At 46.6% G+C, this 10,000-nt stretch overlaps 11 non-coding genes and 35 pseudogenes across 11 annotated transcripts; all 46 read right to left on the reverse strand.

The window, feature by feature from the left end:
- LOC142128450 (5S ribosomal RNA) overlaps positions 1-48 on the reverse strand; it is a 119-nt pseudogene extending 71 nt beyond the window's left edge.
- A 241-nt stretch (positions 49-289) lies between these two features.
- LOC142128453 (5S ribosomal RNA) lies at positions 290-408 on the reverse strand (annotated as a pseudogene).
- An 80-nt stretch (positions 409-488) lies between these two features.
- On the reverse strand, positions 489-607 carry LOC142128091 (5S ribosomal RNA). The gene has a single exon (XR_012685547.1). It is a non-coding gene; the product is annotated as a 5S ribosomal RNA (ribosomal RNA).
- An 81-nt stretch (positions 608-688) lies between these two features.
- On the reverse strand, positions 689-807 carry LOC142128270 (5S ribosomal RNA; annotated as a pseudogene).
- Positions 808-886: 79 nt separating this feature from the next.
- On the reverse strand, positions 887-1,005 carry LOC142128290 (5S ribosomal RNA; annotated as a pseudogene).
- Positions 1,006-1,086: 81 nt separating this feature from the next.
- On the reverse strand, positions 1,087-1,205 carry LOC142128134 (5S ribosomal RNA; annotated as a pseudogene).
- An 80-nt stretch (positions 1,206-1,285) lies between these two features.
- LOC142128408 (5S ribosomal RNA) lies at positions 1,286-1,404 on the reverse strand (annotated as a pseudogene).
- An 82-nt stretch (positions 1,405-1,486) lies between these two features.
- Positions 1,487-1,605, reverse strand: LOC142128394 (5S ribosomal RNA; annotated as a pseudogene).
- Positions 1,606-1,686: 81 nt separating this feature from the next.
- LOC142128230 (5S ribosomal RNA) lies at positions 1,687-1,805 on the reverse strand (annotated as a pseudogene).
- Positions 1,806-1,885: 80 nt separating this feature from the next.
- Positions 1,886-2,004, reverse strand: LOC142128032 (5S ribosomal RNA). The gene has a single exon (XR_012685492.1). It is a non-coding gene; the product is annotated as a 5S ribosomal RNA (ribosomal RNA).
- An 82-nt stretch (positions 2,005-2,086) lies between these two features.
- Positions 2,087-2,205, reverse strand: LOC142128281 (5S ribosomal RNA; annotated as a pseudogene).
- A 239-nt stretch (positions 2,206-2,444) lies between these two features.
- LOC142128345 (5S ribosomal RNA) lies at positions 2,445-2,563 on the reverse strand (annotated as a pseudogene).
- Positions 2,564-2,644: 81 nt separating this feature from the next.
- On the reverse strand, positions 2,645-2,763 carry LOC142128141 (5S ribosomal RNA; annotated as a pseudogene).
- An 81-nt stretch (positions 2,764-2,844) lies between these two features.
- LOC142128329 (5S ribosomal RNA) lies at positions 2,845-2,962 on the reverse strand (annotated as a pseudogene).
- Positions 2,963-3,041: 79 nt separating this feature from the next.
- On the reverse strand, positions 3,042-3,160 carry LOC142128178 (5S ribosomal RNA; annotated as a pseudogene).
- Positions 3,161-3,240: 80 nt separating this feature from the next.
- LOC142128217 (5S ribosomal RNA) lies at positions 3,241-3,359 on the reverse strand (annotated as a pseudogene).
- Positions 3,360-3,441: 82 nt separating this feature from the next.
- Positions 3,442-3,560, reverse strand: LOC142128414 (5S ribosomal RNA; annotated as a pseudogene).
- An 81-nt stretch (positions 3,561-3,641) lies between these two features.
- On the reverse strand, positions 3,642-3,760 carry LOC142128187 (5S ribosomal RNA; annotated as a pseudogene).
- An 80-nt stretch (positions 3,761-3,840) lies between these two features.
- Positions 3,841-3,959, reverse strand: LOC142128210 (5S ribosomal RNA; annotated as a pseudogene).
- Positions 3,960-4,038: 79 nt separating this feature from the next.
- Positions 4,039-4,157, reverse strand: LOC142128245 (5S ribosomal RNA; annotated as a pseudogene).
- Positions 4,158-4,238: 81 nt separating this feature from the next.
- LOC142128073 (5S ribosomal RNA) lies at positions 4,239-4,357 on the reverse strand. The gene has a single exon (XR_012685530.1). It is a non-coding gene; the product is annotated as a 5S ribosomal RNA (ribosomal RNA).
- A 239-nt stretch (positions 4,358-4,596) lies between these two features.
- On the reverse strand, positions 4,597-4,715 carry LOC142128311 (5S ribosomal RNA; annotated as a pseudogene).
- Positions 4,716-4,797: 82 nt separating this feature from the next.
- On the reverse strand, positions 4,798-4,916 carry LOC142128103 (5S ribosomal RNA). The gene has a single exon (XR_012685558.1). It is a non-coding gene; the product is annotated as a 5S ribosomal RNA (ribosomal RNA).
- Positions 4,917-5,157: 241 nt separating this feature from the next.
- Positions 5,158-5,276, reverse strand: LOC142128493 (5S ribosomal RNA; annotated as a pseudogene).
- An 81-nt stretch (positions 5,277-5,357) lies between these two features.
- LOC142128266 (5S ribosomal RNA) lies at positions 5,358-5,476 on the reverse strand (annotated as a pseudogene).
- Positions 5,477-5,557: 81 nt separating this feature from the next.
- LOC142128146 (5S ribosomal RNA) lies at positions 5,558-5,676 on the reverse strand (annotated as a pseudogene).
- A 79-nt stretch (positions 5,677-5,755) lies between these two features.
- On the reverse strand, positions 5,756-5,874 carry LOC142128067 (5S ribosomal RNA). Its single transcript, XR_012685525.1, has one exon. It is a non-coding gene; the product is annotated as a 5S ribosomal RNA (ribosomal RNA).
- An 80-nt stretch (positions 5,875-5,954) lies between these two features.
- On the reverse strand, positions 5,955-6,073 carry LOC142128339 (5S ribosomal RNA; annotated as a pseudogene).
- Positions 6,074-6,155: 82 nt separating this feature from the next.
- On the reverse strand, positions 6,156-6,274 carry LOC142128433 (5S ribosomal RNA; annotated as a pseudogene).
- A 239-nt stretch (positions 6,275-6,513) lies between these two features.
- On the reverse strand, positions 6,514-6,632 carry LOC142128416 (5S ribosomal RNA; annotated as a pseudogene).
- An 81-nt stretch (positions 6,633-6,713) lies between these two features.
- Positions 6,714-6,832, reverse strand: LOC142128042 (5S ribosomal RNA). The gene has a single exon (XR_012685501.1). It is a non-coding gene; the product is annotated as a 5S ribosomal RNA (ribosomal RNA).
- Positions 6,833-6,913: 81 nt separating this feature from the next.
- On the reverse strand, positions 6,914-7,031 carry LOC142128421 (5S ribosomal RNA; annotated as a pseudogene).
- A 79-nt stretch (positions 7,032-7,110) lies between these two features.
- Positions 7,111-7,229, reverse strand: LOC142128213 (5S ribosomal RNA; annotated as a pseudogene).
- Positions 7,230-7,309: 80 nt separating this feature from the next.
- On the reverse strand, positions 7,310-7,428 carry LOC142128218 (5S ribosomal RNA; annotated as a pseudogene).
- An 82-nt stretch (positions 7,429-7,510) lies between these two features.
- LOC142128465 (5S ribosomal RNA) lies at positions 7,511-7,629 on the reverse strand (annotated as a pseudogene).
- Positions 7,630-7,710: 81 nt separating this feature from the next.
- Positions 7,711-7,829, reverse strand: LOC142128123 (5S ribosomal RNA). Its single transcript, XR_012685576.1, has one exon. It is a non-coding gene; the product is annotated as a 5S ribosomal RNA (ribosomal RNA).
- Positions 7,830-7,908: 79 nt separating this feature from the next.
- LOC142128284 (5S ribosomal RNA) lies at positions 7,909-8,027 on the reverse strand (annotated as a pseudogene).
- An 81-nt stretch (positions 8,028-8,108) lies between these two features.
- LOC142128143 (5S ribosomal RNA) lies at positions 8,109-8,227 on the reverse strand (annotated as a pseudogene).
- Positions 8,228-8,308: 81 nt separating this feature from the next.
- On the reverse strand, positions 8,309-8,427 carry LOC142128133 (5S ribosomal RNA; annotated as a pseudogene).
- Positions 8,428-8,507: 80 nt separating this feature from the next.
- Positions 8,508-8,626, reverse strand: LOC142128125 (5S ribosomal RNA; annotated as a pseudogene).
- Positions 8,627-8,708: 82 nt separating this feature from the next.
- On the reverse strand, positions 8,709-8,827 carry LOC142128216 (5S ribosomal RNA). The gene has a single exon (XR_012685586.1). It is a non-coding gene; the product is annotated as a 5S ribosomal RNA (ribosomal RNA).
- A 239-nt stretch (positions 8,828-9,066) lies between these two features.
- LOC142128043 (5S ribosomal RNA) lies at positions 9,067-9,185 on the reverse strand. Its single transcript, XR_012685502.1, has one exon. It is a non-coding gene; the product is annotated as a 5S ribosomal RNA (ribosomal RNA).
- A 71-nt stretch (positions 9,186-9,256) lies between these two features.
- On the reverse strand, positions 9,257-9,375 carry LOC142128188 (5S ribosomal RNA; annotated as a pseudogene).
- Positions 9,376-9,454: 79 nt separating this feature from the next.
- Positions 9,455-9,573, reverse strand: LOC142128177 (5S ribosomal RNA; annotated as a pseudogene).
- Positions 9,574-9,654: 81 nt separating this feature from the next.
- Positions 9,655-9,773, reverse strand: LOC142128044 (5S ribosomal RNA). The gene has a single exon (XR_012685503.1). It is a non-coding gene; the product is annotated as a 5S ribosomal RNA (ribosomal RNA).
- An 81-nt stretch (positions 9,774-9,854) lies between these two features.
- LOC142128074 (5S ribosomal RNA) lies at positions 9,855-9,973 on the reverse strand. Its single transcript, XR_012685531.1, has one exon. It is a non-coding gene; the product is annotated as a 5S ribosomal RNA (ribosomal RNA).
- Between the last annotated feature and the right edge of the window lie 27 nt (positions 9,974-10,000).

The following is a 10,000-nucleotide window of genomic DNA, read 5'->3' on the forward strand; positions in this document are numbered from 1 at the left end:
GCAAGATCAGATGAGATTGGGCTTGTTCAGGGTGGTGTGGCAGTAGGTATTAGTTTCCTAATGACCTACATCACTTATACATCTCAAAACCAGCATTGAAGGAAGCCAGAACAAGAGAGAAAAAAAAAAGTACTAACCAGGCCCGGACCTGCTTAGCTTTCAAGATCAGACGAGATTGGGCTTGTTCAGGGTGGTGTGGCTGTAGGTATTTGTTCCCTATTGACCTACATCTCTTATACATCTCAAAACCAGCATTGAAGGAAGTCGGAACAAGAGAGAAAAAAAAAAATGCCTACAGCACCTGGTATTCCCAGGTGGTCTCGCATCCAAGTACTAACCAGGCCCGGCTCTGCTTAGCTTCCAAAATCAGATGAGATTGGGCTTGTTCAGCGTGTTGTGGCTGTAGCATTTGGTTTCCTTATGACCTACATCACTTATACATCTGAAAACCAGCATTGAAGGAAGCCGGATCAAAAGAGAAAAAAAAAGGCCTACAGCACCTGGTATTCCCAGGTGGTCTCCCATCCAAGTACTAACCAGGCCTGGCCCTGCTTAGCTTCCAAGATCAGATGAGATTAGGCTTGTTCAGGGTGGTGTGGCTGTAGGTATTGTTTTCATATTGACCTACATCTCTTATACATCTAGAAACCAGCATTGAAGGAAGCTGGAACGAGAGAGAAGAAAAAAAGGCATACAACACCTGGTATTCCCAGGTGGTCTCCCATCCAAGTACTAACCAGGCCCGGCTCTGCTTAGCTTCCAAGATCAGACAAGATTGGGCTTGTTCAGGGTGGTGTGGCTGTAGGTATTGGTTTCCTATTGACCTACATCTCTTATACATCTCAAAACCAGCATTGAAGGAGGCCGGAACAAGAGAGAAAAAAAAAGCCTACAGCACCTGGTATTTCCAGGTGGTCTCCCATCCAAGTACTAACCAGGCCCAGCCCTGCTTAGCTTCCAAGATAAGACGAGATTGGACTTGTTCAGGGTGGTGTGGCTGTAGGTATTGTTTTCCTATTGACCTACATCTCTTATACATCTAGAAACCAGCATTGAAGGAAGCCGGAACAAGAGAGAAGAAAAAAAGGCCTACAGCACCTGGTATTTCCAGGTGGTCTCCCATCCAAGTACTAACCAGGCCCGGCTCTGCTTAGCTTCCAAGATCAGACGAGATTGGGCTTGTTCAGGGTGGTGTGGCTGTAGGTATTGGTTTCCTATTGACCTACATCTCTTATACATCTCAAAACCAGCATTGAAGGAGGCCGGAACAAGAGAGAAAAAAAAAAGCCTACAGCACCTGGTATTTCCAGGTGGTCTCCCATCCAAGTACTAAAAGGGCCCAGCGCTGCTTAGCTTCCAAGATCAGATGAGATTTGGCTTGTTCAGGGTGGTGTGGCTGTAGGTATTGGTTTTCTATTGACCTACATCTTTTATACATCTCAAAACCAGCATTGAAGGAAGTTGGAACAAGAGAGAAAAAAAAAAGGGCCTACAGCACCTGGTATCCCCAGGTGGTCTTGCATCCAAGTACTAACCAGGCCCGGACCTGCTTAGCTTCCAAGATCAGACGAGATTGGGCTTGTTCAGGGTGGTGTGGCTGTAGGTATTGCTTTCCTATTGACCTACATCTCTTATACATCTAGAAACCAGCATTGAAGGAAGCCGGAACAAGAGAGAAGAAAAAAAGGCCTACAGCACCTGGTATTCCCAGGTGGTCTCCCATGCAAGTACTAACCAGGCCTGGCTCTGCTTAGCTTCCAAGATCAGACGAGATTGGGCTTGTTCAGGGTGGTGTGGCTGTAGGTATTGGTTTCCTATTGACCTACATCTCTTATACATCTCTAAACCAGCATTGAAGGAGGCCGGAACAAGAGAGAAAAAAAAAAGCCTACAGCACCTGGTATTTCCAGGTGGTCTCCCATCCAAGTACTAACCAGGCCCAGCCCTGCTTAGCTTCCAAGATCAGACGAGATTGGGCTTGTTCAGGGTGGTGTGGCTGTAGGTATTGTTTTCTTATTGACCTACATCTCTTATACATCTAAAAACAAGCATTGAAGGAAGCCGGAACAAGAGAGAAAAAAAAAAAGGCCTACAGCACCTGGTATTCCCAGGTGGTCTCTGAGCCAAGTACTAACCAGGCCCGGCCCTGCTTAGCTTCCAAGATCAGACGAGATTGGGCTTGTCCAGGGTGGTGTGGCTGTAGGTATTGGTTTCTTAATGACCTACATCACTTATACATTTTAAAACCAGCATTGAAGGAAGCCAGAACAAGAGAGAAAAAAAAAAGTACTAACCAGGCCCGAACCTGCTTAGCTTTCAAGATCAGACAAGATTGGGCTTGTTCAGGGTGGTGTGGCTGTAGGTATTGGTTTCCTATTGACCTACATCTCTTATACATCTCAAAACCAGCATTGAAGGAGGCCGGAACAAGAGAGAAAAAAAAGGGCCTACAGCACCTGGTATTCCCAGGTGGTCTCGCATCCAAGTACTAACCAGCCCCGGCTCTGCTTAGCTTCCAAGATCAGACGAGATTGGGCTTGTTCAGGGTGGTGTGGCTGTAGGTATTGGTTTCCTATTGACCTACATCTCTTATACATCTAAAAACCAGCATTGAAGGAAGCCGGAACAAGAGAGAAAAAAAAAAGGCCTACAGCACCTGGTATTCCCAGGTGGTCTCCCATCCAAGTACTAACCAGGCCTGTCCCTGCTTAGCTTCCAAGATCAGACGAGATTGGGCTTGTTCAGGGTGGTGCGGCTGTAGGTATTGTTTTCCTATTGACCTACATCTCTTATACATCTAAAAACCAGCATTGAAGGAAGCCCGAACAAGAGAGAAGAAGAAAAGGCCTACAGCACCTGGTATTCCCAGGTGTCTCCCATCCAAGTACTAACCAGGCCCGGCTCTGCTTAGCTTCCAAGATCAGACGAGATTGGACTTGTCCAGGGTGGTGTGGCTGTAGGTATTGGTTTCTTATTGACCTACATCTCTTATACATCTCAAAACCAGCATTGAAGGAGGCCGGAACAAGAGAGAAAAAAAATGCCTACAGCACCTGGTATTTCCAGGTGGTCTCCCATCCAAGTACTAACCAGGCCCGGCTCTGCTTAGCTTCCAAGATCAGACGAGATTGGGCTTGTCCAGGGTGGTGTGGCTGTAGGTATTGGTTTCCTATTGACCTACATCTCTTATACATCTAAAAACCAGCATTGAAGGAGGCCGGAACAAGAGAGAAAAAAAAAAGCCTACAGCCCCTGGTATTTCCAGGAGGTCTCCCATCCAAGTACTAACCAGGCCCAGCCCTGCTTAGCTTCCAAGATCAGACAAGATTGGGCTTGTTCAGGGTGGTGTGGCTGTAGGTATTGGTTTCCTATTGACCTACATCTCTTATACATCTCAAAACCAGCATTGAAGGAAGTCGGAACAAGAGAGAAAAAAAAAAGGGCCTACAGCACCTGGTATTCCCAGGTGGTCTCGCATCCAAGTACTAACCAGCCCCGGCTCTGCTTAGCTTCCAAGATCAGACGAGATTGGGCTTGTTCAGGGTGGTGCGGCTGTAGGTATTGGTTTCCTATTGACCTACATCTCTTATACATCTAAAAACCAGCATTGAAGGAAGCCGGAACAAGAGAGAAAAAAAACAGGCCTACAGCACCTGGTATTCCCAGGTGGTCTCCCATCCAAGTACTAACCAGGCACGTCCCTGCTTAGCTTCCAAGATCAGACGAGATTGGGCTTGTTCAGGGTGGTGCGGCTGTAGGTATTTTTTCCTATTGACCTACATCTCTTATACATCTAAAAACCAGCATTGAAGGAAGCCCGAACAAGAGAGAAGAAGAAAAGGCCTACAGCACCTGGTATTCCCAGGTGGTCTCCCATACAAGTACTAACCAGGCCCGGCTCTGCTTAGCTTCCAAGATCAGACGAGATTGGACTTGTTCAGGGTGGTGTGGCTGTAGGTATTGGTTTCTTATTGACCTACATCTCTTATACATCTCAAAACCAGCATTGAAGGAGGCCGGAACAAGAGAGAAAAAAAATGTCTACAGCACCTGGTATTTCCAGGTGGTCTCCCATCCAAGTACTAACCAGGCCCGGCTCTGCTTAGCTTCCAAGATCAGACGAGATTGGGCTTGTTCAGGGTGGTGTGGCTGTAGGTATTGGCTTCCTATTGACCTACATCTCTTATACATCTAAAAACCAGCATTGAAGGAAGCCGGAACAAGAGAGAAAAAAAAAAGGCCTACAGCAACTGGTATTCCCAGGTGGTCTCCCATCCAAGTACTAACCAGGCCCAGCCCTGCTTAGCTTCCAAGATCAGACGAGATTGGGCTTGTCCAGGGTGGTGTGGCTGTAGGTATTGGTTTCCTAATGACCTACATCACTTATACATTTTAAAACCAGCATTGAAGGAAGCCAGAACAAGAGAGAAAAAAAAAAGTACTAACCAGGCCTGGACCTGCTTAGCTTTCAAGATCAGACGAGATTGGGCTTGTTCAGGGGGGTGTGGCTGTAGGTATTGGTTTACTATTGACCTACATCTTTCATACATCTCAAAACCAGCATTGAAGGAGGCCGGAACAAGAGAGAAAAAAAAAAGCCTACAGCATCTGGTATTTCCAGGTGGTCTCCCATCCAAGTACTAATCAGGCCCAGCCCTGCTTAGCTTCCAAGATCAGACAAGATTGGGCTTGTTCAGGGTGGTGTGGCTGTAAGTATTGTTTTCCTATTGACCTACATCTCTTATTCATCTAAAAACAAGCATTGAAGGAAGCCGGAACAAGAGAGAAAAAAAAAAAGGCCTACAGCACCTGATATTCCCAGGTGGTCTCCCATCCAAGTACTAACCAGGCCCAGCCCTGCTTACCTTCCAAGATCAGACAAGATTGGGCTTGTCCAGGGTGGTGTGGCTGTAGGTATTGGTTTTCTAATGACCTACATCACTTATACATTTTAAAACCAGCATTGAAGGAAGCCAGAACAAGATATAAAAAAAAAAGTACTAACCAGGCCCGTACCTGCTTAGCTTTCAAGATCAGACGAGATTGGGCTTGTTCAGGGTGGTGGGGTTGTAGGTATTGGTTTCCTATTGACCTACATCTCTTATACATCTCAAAACCAGCATTGAAGGAAGTCGGAACAAGAGAGAAAAAAAAAAGCGCCTACAGCACCTGGTATTCCCAGGTGGTCTCGCATCCAAGTACTAACCAGCCCCGGCTCTGCTTAGCTTCGAAGATCAGACGAGATTGGGCTTGTTCAGGGTGGTGTGGATGTAGGTTTTGGTTTCCTATTGACCTACATCTCTTATACATCTAAAAACCAGCATTGAAGGAAGCCGGAACAAGAGAGAAAAAAAAAAGGGCTACAGCACCTGGTATTCCCAGGTGGTCTCCCATCCAAGTACTAACCAGGCTCGTCCCTGCTTAGCTTCCAAGATCAGACGAGATTGGGCTTGTTCAGGGTGGTGCGGCTGTAGGTATTGTTTTCCTATTGACCTACATCTCTTATACATCTAAAAACCAGCATTGAAGGAAGCCGGAACAAGAGAGAAGAAAAAAAGGCCTACAGCACCTGGTATTCCCAGGTGGTCTCCCATCCAAGTACTAACCAGGCCTGGCTCTGCTTAGCTTCCAAGATCAGACGAGATTGGGCTTGTTCAGGGTGGTGTGGCTGTAGGTATTGGTTTCCTATTGACCTACATCTCTTATACATCTCAAAACCAGCATTGAAGGAGGCCGGAACAAGAGAGAAAAAATATGCCTACAGCACCTGGTATTTCCAGGTGGTCTCCCATCCAAGTACTAACCAGGCCCAGCCCTGCTTAACTTCCAAGATCAGATGAGATTGGGCTTGTTCAGGGTGGTGTGGCAGTAGGTATTGTTTTCTTATTGACCTACATCTCTTATACATCTCAAAACCAGCATTGAAGGAAGCCGGAACAAGAGAGAAAAAAAAAAGCCTACAGCACCTGGTATTTCCAGGTGGTCTCCCATCCAAGTTCTAACCAGGCCCAGCCCTGCTTAGCTTCCAAGATCAAACGAGATTGGGATTGTTCAGGGTGCTGTGGCTGTAGGTATTGTTTTCTTATTGACCTACATCTCTTATACATCTAAAAACAAGCATTGAAGGAAGCCGGAACAAGAGAGAAAAAAAAAAAGGCCTACAGCACCTGGTATTCCCAGGTGGTCTCTGAGCCAAGTACTAACCAGGCCCGGCCTTGCTTAGCTTCCAAGATCAGACGAGATTGGGCTTGTCCAGGTTGGTGTGGCTGTAGGTATTGGTTTCTTAATGACCTACATCACTTATACATTTTAAAACCAGCATTGAAGGAAGCCAGAACAAGAGAGAAAAAAAAAAGTACTAACCAGGCCCGAACCTGCTTAGCTTTCAAGATCAGACAAGATTGGGCTTGTTCAGGGTGGTGTGGCTGTAGGTATTGGTTTCCTATTGACCTACATCTCTTATACATCTCAAAACCAGCATTGAAGGAGGCCGGAACAAGAGAGAAAAAAAAGGGCCTACAGCACCTGGTATTCCCAGGTGGTCTTGCATCCAAGTACTAACCAGCCCCGGCTCTGCTTAGCTTCCAAGATCAGACGAGATTGGGCTTGTTCAGGGTGGTGTGGCTGTAGGTATTGTTTTTCTATTGACCTACATCTCTTATACATCTAAAAACCAGCATTGAAGGAAGCCGGAACAAGAGAGAAAAAAAAAAGGCCTACAGCACCTGGTATTCCCAGGTGGTCTCCCATCCAAGTACTAACCAGGCCCGTCCCTGCTTAGCTTCCAAGATCAGACGAGATTGGGCTTGTTCAGGGTGGTGCGGCTGTAGGTATTGTTTTCCTATTGACCTACATCTCTTATACATCTAAAAACCAGCATTGAAGGAAGCCCGAACAAGAGAGAAGAAGAAAAGGCCTACAGCACCTGGTATTCCCAGGTGTCTCCCATCCAAGTACTAACCAGGCCTGGCTCTGCTTAGCTTCCAAGATCAGACGAGATTGGACTTGTTCAGGGTGGTGTGGCTGTAGGTATTGGTTTCTTATTGACCTACATCTCTTATACATCTCAAAACCAGCATTGAAGGAGGCCGGAACAAGAGAGAAAAAAAATGCCTGCAGCACCTGGTATTTCCAGGTGGTCTCCCATCCAAGTACTAACCAGGCCCGGCTCTGCTTAGCTTCCAAGATCAGACGAGATTGGGCTTGTCCAGGGTGGTGTGGCTGTAGGCATTGGTTTCCTATTGACCTACATCTCTTATACATCTAAAAACCAGCATTGAAGGAGGCCGGAACAAGAGAGAAAAAAAAAAGCCTACAGCCCCTGGTATTTCCAGGAGGTCTCCCATCCAAGTACTAACCAGGCCCAGCCCTGCTTAGCTTCCAAGATCAGACAAGATTGGGCTTGTTCAGGGTGGTGTGGCTGTAGGTATTGGTTTCCTATTGACCTACATCTCTTATACATCTCAAAACCAGCATTGAAGGAAGTCGGAACAAGAGAGAAAAAAAGAAGGGCCTACAGCACCTGGTATTCCCAGGTGGTCTCGCATCCAAGTACTAACCAGCCTCGGCTCTGCTTAGCTTCCAAGATCAGACGAGATTGGGCTTGTTCAGGGTGGTGCGGCTGTAGGTATTGTTTTCCTATTGACCTACATCTCTTATACATCTAAAAACCAGCATTGAAGGAAGCCCGAACAAGAGAGAAGAAGAAAAGGCCTACAGCACCTGGTATTCCCAGGTGGTCTCCCATCCAAGTACTAACCAGGCCCGGCTCTGCTTAGCTTCCAAGATCAGACGAGATTGGACTTGTTCAGGGTGGTGTGGCTGTAGGTATTGGTTTCTTATTGACCTACATCTCTTATACATCTCAAAACCAGCATTGAAGGATGCCGGAACAAGAGAGAAAAAAAATGTCTACAGCACCTGGTATTTCCAGGTGGTCTCCCATCCAAATACTAACCAGGCCCGGCTCTGCTTAGCTTCCAAGATCAGACGAGATTGGGCTTGTTCATGGTGGTGTGGCTGTAGGTATTGGTTTCCTATTGACCTACATCTCTTATACATCTAAAAACCAGCATTGAAGGAAGCCGGAACAAGAGAGAAAAAAAAAAGGCCTACAGCACCTGGTATTCCCAGGTGGTCTCCCATCCAAGTACTAACCAGGCCTGTCCCTGCTTAGCTTCCAAGATCAGACGAGATTGGGCTTGTTCAGGGTGGTGCGGCTGTAGGTATTGTTTTCCTATTGACCTACATCTCTTATACATCTAAAAACCAGCATTGAAGGAAGCAAGAACAAGAGAGAAGAAAAAAAGGCCTACAGCACCTGGTATTCCCAGGTGGTCTCCCATCTAAGTACTAACCAGGCCCGGCTCTGCTTAGCTTCCAAGATCAGACGAAATTGGGCTTGTTCAGGGTGGTGTGGCTGTAGGTATTGGTTTCCTATTGACCTACATCTCTTATACATCTCAAAACCAGCATTGAAGGAGGCCGGAACAAGAGAGAAAAAAAAAAGCCTACAGCACCTGGTATTTCCAGGTGGTCTCCCATCCAAGTACTAACCAGGCCCAGCCCTGCTTAGCTTCCAAGATCAGACAAGATTGGGCTTGTTCAGGGTGGTGTGGCTGTAGGTATTGTTTTCTTTTTGACCTACATCTCTTATACATCTAAAAACAAGCATTGAAGGAAGCCGGAACAAGAGAGAAAAAAAAAAAGGCCTACAGCACCTGGTATTCCCAGGTGGTCTCCCATCCAAGTACTAACCAGGCCCGGCCCTGCTTAGCTTCCAAGATCAGACGAGATTGGGCTTGTCCAGGGTGGTGTGGCTGTAGGTATTGGTTTCCTAATGACCTACATCACTTATACATTTTAAAACCAGCATTGAAGGAAGCCAGAACAAGAGAGAAAAAAAAAAGTACTAACCAGGCCCTGACCTGCTTAGTTTTCAAGATCAGACGAGATTGGGCTTGTTCAGGGTGGTGTGGCTGTAGGTATTGGTTTCCTATTGACCTACATCTCTTATACATCTAAAAACCAGCATTAAAGGAAGCCGGAACAAGAGAGAAAAAAACAGGCCTACAGCACCTGGTATTCCCAGGTGGTCTCCCATCCAAGTACTAACCAGGCCCGTCCCTGCTTAGCTTCCAAGATCAGACGAGATTGGGCTTGTTCAGGGTGGTGCGGCTGTAGGTATTGTTTTCCTATTGACCTACATCTCTTATACATCTAAAAACCAGCATTGAAGGAAGCCAGAACAAGAAAAGGCCTACAGCACCTGGTATTCCCAGGTGGTCTCCCATCCAAGTACTAACCAGGCCCGGCTCTGCTTAGCTTCCAAGATCAGACGAGATTGGACTTGTTCAGGGTGGTGTCGCTGTAGGTATTGGTTTCTTATTGACCTACATCTCTTATACATCTCAAAACCAGCATTGAAGGAGGCCGGAACAAGAGAGAAAAAAAATGCCTACAGCACCTGGTATTTCCAGGTGGTCTCCCATCCAAGTACTAACCAGGCCCGGCTCTGCTTAGCTTCCAAGATCAGACGAGATTGGGCTTGTTCAGGGTGGTGTGGCTGTAGGTATTGGTTTCCTATTGACCTACATCTCTTATACATCTAAAAACCAGCATTGAAGGAAGCCGGAACAAGAGAGAAAAAAAAAAGGCCTACAGCACCTGGTATTCCCAGGTGGTCTCCCATCCAAGTACTAACCAGGCCCGTCCCTGCTTAGCTTCCAAGATCAGACGAGATTGGGCTTGTTCAGGGTGGTGCGGCTGTAGGTATTGTTTTCCTATTGACCTACATCTCTTATACATCTAAAAACCAGCATTGAAGGAAGCAAGAACAAGAGAGAAGAAAAAAAGGCCTACAGCACCTGGTATTCCCAGGTGGTCTCCCATCTAAGTACTAACCAGGCCCGGCTCTGCTTAGCTTCCAAGATCAGACGAGATTGGGCTTGTTCAGGGTGGTGTGGCTGTAGGTATTGGTTTCCTATTGACCTACATCTCT

This window comes from Mixophyes fleayi, unplaced genomic scaffold (assembly GCF_038048845.1).
Source record: "Mixophyes fleayi isolate aMixFle1 unplaced genomic scaffold, aMixFle1.hap1 Scaffold_300, whole genome shotgun sequence".
Classification (NCBI taxonomy): domain Eukaryota; kingdom Metazoa; phylum Chordata; class Amphibia; order Anura; family Limnodynastidae; genus Mixophyes; species Mixophyes fleayi.